At 40.7% G+C, this 10,765-nt stretch overlaps 1 protein-coding gene across 1 annotated transcript in view; it reads left to right on the forward strand.

The window, feature by feature from the left end:
• Positions 1 to 10,765, forward strand: part of LOC128652564 (general transcription factor IIF subunit 2-like) — a 498,914-nt gene that overhangs the window by 120,015 nt on the left and 368,134 nt on the right. The gene's annotated exons all lie outside the window — the stretch shown is intronic.

Here is a 10,765-nt window from a genome sequence, read left to right on the forward strand (position 1 = left end):
CACTTCAGTATTCTGGGAATGGTACTTCACTGGAATTACTCTGTAAAAAGTACATAAGAATTTTTTTATATGTATTGATTATGTTAAACGTTTTTGCTGGAATGTAGAATCGTTTACATTTAGTGAGGTACTGAGTGAATAAATGTTTGGGCTATTTTTCCACTTGGCAGTTGCTTATTCTAATTATGACAGTTTCGTTTCTCCCTCACTGCTGTGTGTGAGGGGGAGGGGCCGTTTTTGGCGCTCTTTGCTACGCATCAAAATTTCCAGTCAGTTGCTCATTGTATTTCCTGCATGATCCGGTTCATCTCTACAGAACTCAGGGGTCTTCAAAACTTCTTTTGAGGGAGGTAGATTCTCTCAGCAGAGCTGTGAGAATTATATATTGACTGTGATAAAAAACGTTACTCTGTAATTTAATTAATTTTGCTTTGCTAATGGGAAACCTTTGCTAAAGTTGTGTTGTTTACAAGGATTGATGCTATAACTGTTTTTCAGTTTATTATTTCAACTGTCATTAATCGTTTAGTGTTTCTTTGAGGCACAGTACGTTTTTATTAAATAAAATTGTAGCCAAGTTGCAAGTTTATTTGCTAGTGTGTTGAACATGTCTGATTCAGAGGAAGATACCTGTGTCATTTGTTCCAATGCCAAGGTGGAGCCCAATAGAAATTTATGTACTAACTGTATTGATGCTACTTTAAATAAAAGCCAATCTGTACAAATTGAACAAATTTCACCTAACAGCGAGGGGAGAGTTATGCCGACTAACTCGCCTCACGTGTCAGTACCTGCATCTCCCGCTCGGGAGGTGCGTGATATTGTGGCGCCCAGTACATCTGGGCGGCCATTACAGATAACATTACAAGATATGGCTACTGTTATGACTGAAGTTTTGGCTAAATTACCAGAACTAAGAGGCAAGCGTGATCACTCTGGGGTGAGAACAGAGTGCGCTGATAATACTAGGGCCATGTCTGATACTGCGTCACAGCTTGCAGAGCATGAGGACGGAGAGCTTCATTCTGTGGGTGACGGTTCTGATCCAAACAGATTGGATTCAGATATTTCAAATTTTAAATTTAAATTGGAGAACCTCCGTGTATTACTAGGGGAGGTTTTAGCGGCTCTGAATGATTGTAACACAGTTGCAATACCAGAGAAAATGTGTAGGTTGGATAAATATTTTGCGGTACCGGCGAGTACTGATGTTTTTCCTATACCTAAGAGACTTACTGAAATTGTTACTAAGGAGTGGGATAGACCCGGTGTGCCGTTCTCACCCCCTCCAATATTTAGAAAAATGTTTCCAATAGACGCCACCACACGGGACTTATGGCAAACGGTCCCTAAGGTGGAGGGAGCAGTTTCTACCTTAGCTAAGCGTACCACTATCCCGGTTGAGGATAGCTGTGCTTTTTCAGATCCAATGGATAAAAAACTAGAGGGTTACCTTAAGAAAATGTTTGTTCAACAAGGTTTTATATTGCAACCCCTTGCATGCATCGCGCCGGTCACGGCTGCTGCAGCATTCTGGATTGAATCTCTGGAAGAGAACATTAGTTCAGCTACGCTGGACGAGATTACGGACAGGTTTAGAGTCCTTAAACTAGCTAATTCTTTCATTTCGGAAGCCGTAGTACATTTAACCAAACTTACGGCTAAGAATTCAGGATTCGCCATTCAGGCACGCAGAGCACTGTGGCTAAAATCCTGGTCAGCTGATGTTACTTCTAAATCTAAATTGCTTAATATACCTTTCAAGGGGCAGACCTTATTCGGGCCCGGGTTGAAGGAGATTATCGCTGACATTACAGGAGGTAAAGGCCATGCCCTGCCTCAGGACAAAGCCAAAGCTAAGACTAGACAGTCTAATTTTCGTTCCTTTCGTAATTTCAAAGCAGGAGCAGCATCAACTTCCTCTGCACCAAAACAGGAAGGAGCTGTTGCTCGTTACAGACAAGGCTGGAGACCTAATCAGTCCTGGAACAAGGGCAAGCAGGCCAGGAAACCTGCTGCTGCCCCTAAGACAGCATGAATCGAGGGCCCCCGATCCGGGACCGGATCTGGTGGGGGGCAGACTTTCTCTCTTCGCCCAGGCTTGGGCAAGAGATGTTCAGGATCCCTGGGCGCTAGAGATCATATCTCAGGGATACCTTCTGGACTTCAAATTCTCTCCCCCAAGAGGGAGATTTCATCTGTCAAGGTTGTCAACAAACCAAATAAAGAAAGAGGCGTTTCTACGCTGCGTACAAGATCTTTTATTAATGGGAGTGATCCATCCGGTTCCGCGGTCGGAACAAGGACAAGGGTTTTACTCAAATCTGTTTGTAGTTCCCAAAAAAGAGGGAACTTTCAGGCCAATCTTGGATTTAAAGATCCTAAACAAATTCCTAAGAGTTCCATCGTTCAAAATGGAAACTATTCGGACAATTTTACCCATGATCCAAAAAGGTCAGTACATGACCACAGTGGATTTAAAGGATGCTTACCTTCACATACCGATTCACAAGGATCATTACCGGTATCTAAGGTTTGCCTTTCTAGACAGGCATTACCAATTTGTAGCTCTTCCATTCGGATTGGCTACGGCTCCAAGAATCTACACAAAGGTTCTGGGTACTCTTCTAGCGGTCCTAAGACCGCGAGGAATTTCGGTAGCTCCATACCTGGACGACATTCTGATACAAGCTCCAAGCTTTCAAACTGCCAAGTCTCATACAGAGTTAGTACTGGCATTTCTAAGGTCGCATGGATGGAAGGTGAACGAAAAGAAGAGTTCTCTCTTTCCACTCACAAGAGTTCCCTTCTTGGGGACTCTGATAGATTCTGTAGAAATGAAGATTTACCTGACAGAAGACAGGTTAACAAAGCTTCAAAATGTATGCCGTGTCCTTCATTCCATTCAACACCCGTCAGTAGCTCAATGCATGGAGGTGATCGGCTTAATGGTAGCGGCAATGGACATAGTACCTTTTGCTCGCCTACATCTCAGACCTCTGCAATTGTGCATGCTAAGACAGTGGAATGGGGATTACTCAGATTTGTCCCCTACTCTGAATCTGGATCAAGAGACCAGAAATTCTCTTCTATGGTGGCTTTATCGGCCACATCTATCCAGGGGGATGCCATTCAGCAGGCCAGACTGGACAATTGTAACAACAGACGCCAGCCTACTAGGTTGGGGCGCTGTCTGGAATTCTCTGAAGGCTCAGGGTTTATGGAATCAGGAGGAGAGCCTCCTTCCAATAAACATTCTGGAATTGAGAGCAGTTCTCAATGCCCTTCTGGCTTGGCCCCAGTTAACAACTCGGGGGTTCATCAGGTTTCAGTCGGACAACATCACGACTGTAGCTTACATCAACCATCAGGGAGGGACAAGGAGCTCCCTAGCAATGATGGAAGTATCAAAGATAATTCGCTGGGCAGAGTCTCACTCTTGCCACCTGTCAGCAATCCACATCCCGGGAGTGGAGAACTGGGAGGCGGATTTCTTGAGTCGTCAGACTTTTCATCCGGGGGAGTGGGAACTTCATCCGGAGGTCTTTGCCCAAATACTTCGACGTTGGGGCAAACCAGAGATAGATCTCATGGCGTCTCGTCAGAACGCCAAACTTCCTCGCTACGGGTCCAGATCCAGGGATCCGGGAGCGGTTCTGATAGATGCTTTGACAGCACCTTGGACCTTCGGGATGGCTTATGTGTTTCCACCCTTCCCGATGCTTCCTCGATTGATTGCCAGAATCAAACAGGAGAGAGCATCAGTGATTCTAATAGCGCCTGCATGGCCACGCAGGACTTGGTATGCAGATCTAGTGGACATGTCATCCTGTCCACCTTGGTCTCTACCTCTAAAACAGGACCTTCTGATTCAGGGTCCATTCAAACATCAAAATCTAACTTCTCTGAAGCTGACTGCTTGGAAATTGAACGTTTGATTTTATCAAAACGTGGTTTTTCTGAGTCGGTTATTGATACCCTGATACAGGCTAGGAAGCCTGTTACCAGAAGGATTTACCATAAGATATGGCGTAAATACCTATCCTGGTGCGAATCCAAAGGTTACTCTTGGAGTAAGGTTAGGATTCCTAGGATATTGTCCTTTCTACAAGAAGGTTTAGAAAAGGGTTTATCGGCTAGTTCATTAAAGGGACAGATCTCAGCTCTGTCCATTTTGTTGCACAAGCGTCTGTCAGAAATTCCAGACGTCCAGGCTTTTTGTCAAGCTTTAGCTAGGATCAAGCCTGTGTTTAAAACTGTTGCTCCGCCATGGAGTTTAAACCTGGTTCTTAACGTTTTACAAGGAGTTCCGTTTGAACCCCTTCATTCCATTGATATAAAGTTGTTATCTTGGAAAGTTCTATTTTTAACGGCTATTTCTTCGGCTCGGAGAGTCTCTGAGTTATCAGCCCTACATTGTGATTCTCCTTATTTGATTTTTCATTCAGATAAGGTAGTTCTGCGTACAAAACCTGGGTTCTTACCTAAGGTAGTCACTAACAGGAACATCAATCAGGAGATCGTTGTTCCTTCTTTGTGCCCGAATCCTTCTTCAAAGAAGGAACGTCTTCTGCACAATCTGGATGTAGTTCGTGCCCTCAAGTTCTATTTGCAGGCAACTAAGGAATTTCGACAAACGTCTTCCCTGTTTGTCGTATACTCTGGTCAGAGGAGAGGTCAAAAGGCTTCGGCTACCTCTCTTTCCTTCTGGCTTCGTAGCATAATTCGTTTAGCCTATGAGACTGCTGGACAGCAGCCTCCTGAAAGAATTACAGCTCATTCTACTAGAGCTGTGGCTTCCACTTGGGCCTTTAAGAATGAGGCCTCTGTTGAACAGATTTGCAAGGCTGCAACTTGGTCTTCGCTCCATACTTTTTCAAAATTTTACAAATTTGACACTTTTGCTTCTTCGGAGGCTATTTTTGGGAGAAAGGTTCTTCAGGCAGTGGTTCCTTCTGTATAATGAGCCTGCCTAGCCCTCCCGTCATCCGTGTACTTTTGCTTTGGTATTGGTATCCCAGAAGTAATGATGACCCGTGGACTGATCACACATAACAGAAGAAAACATAATTTATGCTTACCTGATAAATTCCTTTCTTCTGTTGTGTGATCAGTCCACGGCCCGCCCTGTTTTTTAAGGCAGGTAAATATTTTTTAAATTATACTACAGTCACCACTTCACCCTTGGTTTCTCCTTTCTCGTTGGTCCTTGGTCGAATGACTGGGAGTGACGTAGAGGGGAGGAGCTATATGCAGCTCTGCTGGGTGAATCCTCTTGCATTTCCTGTTGGGGAGGAGTTATATCCCAGAAGTAATGATGACCCGTGGACTGATCACACAACAGAAGAAAGGAATTTATCAGGTAAGCATAAATTATGTTTTTTTTTAAAAATTAGCAAATCTCTTTTCCAGCCTCTTCTAAGCTTACTAGGCAACAGGATTGACTGCGAGGTTGCCTGATCCACAACCACAATTTTTATAGCCCACTAGCTTGTAAGCATCCCCTGGATTTCTCCATGATCCTTGTGAGATAAGTAGAGATAATGAAATGGCTGCCACACTGACGGATATGAGCTGTGCAGCCATTGTCACCAAACTATCCTTATAATGTATATTGCTAGCAGGCAATCTCAGCAAACCTAGATCAAACAATGCTGCGGTCTCAAAGGCAAATTAGATGAGTATTTAGCATGTTACAGAGCTCTGTCAAAATGCAGGCAGTATTCTCATCAGAGGTTGCCATTATCTGTAGAACAGACTGCACACACACAGCAAGTCAAGTTAGGGGGGCTGTATTATAGTATCTCATGCAAGTGAAAGCCTGGTACTAAGGGCTGGAAAGCCATGCCACTATCCAAAGACCAGGCACCTTCAGCTAAGCACTTATAGAAGCAATAATATAAGGAGCATACTACAAAGCATTTCACTCAAAATTAAATAAATCCTCCAGATCAAAGCTCAGTGTGACCAGAAAGATGGCCACCATCCAGAAGTCCCTTTAAGTTTTAATCTTATTTTCGTGAATGCTAAATTTAGTTAGATTTATTGGTTTATCAGAATACACACGTATAACACGTTTAAGTTGAGTTTTTTTTTTTTATTGACCTATCCTTTTATCTGACATTATAAATCCCACAGTTCACTTCTGATATATTTACATGTTTTTATATAAATTAAGTAGAAATATATGTGAATAAATGTAAAATAAAAGTAATTTCTCTTACATGGTGTATCCAGTCCACGGATTCATCCTTACTTGTGGGATATTCTCATTCCCTACAGGAAGTGGCAAAGAGAGCACACAGCAGAGCTGTCCATATAGCTCCCCCTCAGGCTCCGCCCCCCCAGTCATTCTCTTTGCCGCTCTAACAAGTACTGTCTGCGGGATATAGAAAGCAAAGGACACTTCCTGTGTCTGCTGCACATTTGAAGTTGTCAAATTCAAAATAGGTAAAAGCTCAACCGTATTTTGGTAGTTTATGTAGTCTAACATAGTCATACTATGAATGGCTCGTGGCAGTGACCTTTAAATAATGAAGGAGCTTATATTTATAAAGTCCAGTCCTTGGAATTATGGAATAAAAATGTCAATTAATTTGTAGCCGGTTTTGCATCATTGAAAAATTAGAGCTCAGCATTATTGGGCGATTATAACTTCACATTTTTTTCCTTGGGTATAATTTGTTTTATTAAATTTAGCTATATAATTTTCTCTAGTAAGAAATTTAAGTGAACACTTTAATGCTACAGCATTTGGTACTTTCCACAAAGGAAAATTGCACAGTTTTATAAATGTAGTCTTTGGCTCTTAAACATTTCAACAAAATTATAAATTGCTGAAAAGGCGATGACTAAATGTACATGATTAAGACTCCTGTGGTTATTATAAGCTGTAAACAGTGCTGATCGGTGGTCTTGTTTGCATACTGTTAACAAAGTGTAAGCTTTAAATGCCTTTTTCTGTCGGCTTTATTAAAGGGACATGTGCAAAAACAAAATATATTAGAGCATTTTATTATCGCACTATTGCTTGCAATTAACTATCGCTTAGATTACAAGTTTTGCGCTATAGAGGGTATTTAACGAACGCAACAAAAGTTGTGTTCACCCTCCATAGCTCTGCCATTACGAATTTTTGAAAAGCCGGCTAGTGCGTGCGATATGGTTGAGTTGAGCTCCATACTGCACAAAATACAAGCGTTGCTTTGATGTGCTTGTGCACGTTTTCCCCATAGACATCAAAACTCTTAAAGCGCGGAATGAAAAAGCTCTGTAACGCAACCCCATTGATGTCTATGGGGAAAAAAAAGTTATGTTTAAACCTAACATAAACCTCACGTCTAAATACCCCTAATCTGTTGCCTCCAACGTCACCGACACCTTTATAATGTTATTAACCACTAATCTGCCGCTCCCGATATCGCCACCACCGAAATAAATCTATTAACCCCTAATCTGCCGCTCCCGATATCGCCGACACTATACTAAAGTTATTAACCCCTTTTCCCCCACACCCCAACATTGTCCACACTATAATAAATATATTATCCCCTATTCTGCTGCTCCCCAGCACAGCCGCCACTAAATAAAGCTATTAACGCCTAAACCTCTGGCCTCCCACATCACTACCACTAAATAAATCTAACCCCTAAACCGCCAGTCCCCCACATCACAACAACCTAAATTAAACTATTAACCTCTAAACCTAACCGTAACCCTAACACCCCCTAACTTTAGCATAATTAAAATAGATCTAAATTAAAGTTACAATTATTAATTAAATAATACCTATTTAAAACTAAATACATACGTACCTGTGAAATAAAACCTAAGCTAGCTACAATATAACTAATAGTTATATTGTAGCTAGCTTAGGTTTTATTTTTATTTCACAGGTAAATTTGTATTTAGTTTAATTAGGTAGACTAGTTAGTAAATAGATAACTATTTACTAACTACCTAGTTACACCCCCTAACAGTATACAAACCCCACCCTCCAAATCCACAAAATAAAAATAAAGTACAACCTAATATACCAATTGCCCTGAAAAGGGCATTTGTATGGGCAATGCTCTTAAAAGGGCATTCAGCTCTCTTAATGCCCATTAAAAATAAAAAATGGCTATTCTAAAAAAAAAAACACCCAAAACGAAAAAACAAAAAATTACACAAAATAAACAAATTATCCAAAATAATAAGTATTCCTATTCTAATACCAATTTTTTTTTAAAAAAAAAGCACCCCAAAATAAAAGAAACCTAATCTATAATAAACTACCAGTAGCCCTTAAAAGGCCTTTTGTAGGGCATTGCTCTAAAGCAATCAGTTCTTTAAAAAAAACAAAAAAAAACAAAGACCCACTATCATTACAAACCCCACTCCCCTAAACCCACAAAAAAAAAAAAAAACTCTCAACAAACCTAATCTATCCATTGCCCTGAAAAGGGCATTTGTATGAGCATTACCCTTAGAAGGGCATTCAGCTCTTTTTCTTGCACCCTAAAAAGGGCATTCAGCTCTTTTTCTTGCCCTTAAAAGGGCATTCAGCTCTTTTAAGAAATGCCCAAACCCTAATCTAAAAAAAAAAAAAAACACCCCAAAAAACCCTTCACAAAACCTAACACTAACCCCTCTTTAGGTACTCACAGTTGCTGAAGTTCCGCTTGAACGATCTTTATCCCGACATCTCCATCTTCATCCATCACGGGACCGGCATCTTCTTCATCCCTGTGGAGACGGAGCAGTCGATGCGCGGAGGTCCATCGATCCAACGTGGAGGTCCTCTTCATGCGATCATCCACCGCACACTGAGGATTCAAATGCAAGAGCTGAATGCCCTTTTAAAGGCATGGCCCATACAAATGCCATTTTCAGGGCAATGATTAGATTAGGTTTTACTTAATTTTTATTTTGTGGGTTTGGGGGGGTGGGGGTTTGTATACTGTTAGGGGTGTATGTTTTTCTTTTTTAGATAAAGAGCTGTTTTCTTTAGGGCAATGTTTTTTAAAACAGGGTATTAGAAAAGGAATAATTTTTATTGTTTTGGATTTTTAGTGTTTTTTATTTTTTGTAATGGTAGGTTTTTTATTTTTGTAATGTTAGGTTTTAGTGTAAGGCAGCTTAGGTTTTATTTGACAGATAAGTTTATATTTATTTTAACTAGGTAGTTAGTAAATAGTTAATAACTATTTACTAACTAGTCTACCTAGTTAAAATAAATACAAAATTACCTGTGAAATAAAACCTAAGATAGCTACAATATAACTATTAGTTGTATTGTAGCTAGCTTAGGTTTTATTTCACAGGTAAGTATGTATTTAGGTTTAAATAGGTATTATTTAGTTAATTATTGTAACTTTAATTTAGCTCTATTTTAATTATGTTAAAGGTAGGGGGTGTTAGGGTTACGATTAGGTTTAGGGGTTAATAGTTTAATTTAGGTTGTTGCGATGTGGGGGTCTGGCGGTTTAGGGGTTAATAGGTTTATTTAGTGGTAGTGATGTGGGAGGCCAGAGGTTTAGGGGTTATTAACTTTATTTAGTGGCAGCGATGTCGGGGTGCGGGGGAATAGGGGTTAATATATTATAGTGTGGGAAATGTTGGGGTGCGGGGGAATAGGGGTTAATAACTTTAGTATAGTGGTGACTATGTCGGGGAATTGGGGTTAATACATTTTATTAGTGGTGGCGATGTCGGGAGCGGCAGACTAGGGGTTAATAACTTTAATATAGTGTTTGCAATGTGGGAGGGCCTCGGTTTAGGGGTTAATAGGTAGTTTATGGGTGTAAGTGTACTTTGTAACACTTTAGTTATGAATTTTATGTTAGTTTTGTTGCGTAAAACTCATAACTACTGCTCTCAGATGGCAGTACGGATCTTGTCGTTATATGGTGTAACGCAAGCTGTTTAGCCTCACTGCAAAACTCGTAATGGCAGCGCTATGGAAGTCCCATGAAAAAACGTCATTTTTTTGAGTGCGGGACTGACGTTGCATTACAGGCTAAAAGGCTTGTGGTACAGCTATACCGACAAGACTCGTAATGGCTGCGTTGCTGTTTTAACGCACAACTCGTAATCTACCTGTATGTATTTAAAACACACATTCAGCTCCAGAACAGCAATTCACTACTGGGGACTAGATGAATGTATCTGGTAAGCCAATGACAAGAGGCATGTGTGTTTAGCCACCAAATGCCACCTAGCTCCCTCTAGTGTAAAGGATATCAAGAGAATAAATTAAATTTGATAATAGAAGTAAATTGAAAAGTCGATGTAAATTACATTCTCTATCCGAGTCATGAATGTTTAATTTTCGCTTAAAGGGACACTCAAGTCAAAATAACCTTTCTCTTGTTAGGTGTATCCAGTCCACGGATCATCCATTACTTGTGGGATATTCTCCTTCCCAACAGGAAGTTGCAAGAAGATCACCCACAGCAGAGCTGCTATATAGCTCCTCCCCTAACTGCCATACCCAGTCATTCTCTTGCAAGCTCTCAACATAGCTGGAGGTAGTTAGAGGAAAGTTGTAAAATATAGTTAGTTTTTTCTTCAATCAAAAGTTTATTGTTTTTAAATGGTACCGGAGTGTACTGTTTTATCTCAGGCAGCATTTAGAAGAAGAATCTGCCTGCGTTTTTCTATGATCTTAGCAGAAGTAACTAAGATCCACTGCCGTTCTCACATATGTCTGAGGAGTGAGGTAACTTCAGAGGGAGAATGGCGTGCAGGGTATCCTGCAATAAGGTATGTGCAGTTAAGTTTT

This window comes from Bombina bombina, chromosome 3 (assembly GCF_027579735.1).
Source record: "Bombina bombina isolate aBomBom1 chromosome 3, aBomBom1.pri, whole genome shotgun sequence".
Classification (NCBI taxonomy): domain Eukaryota; kingdom Metazoa; phylum Chordata; class Amphibia; order Anura; family Bombinatoridae; genus Bombina; species Bombina bombina.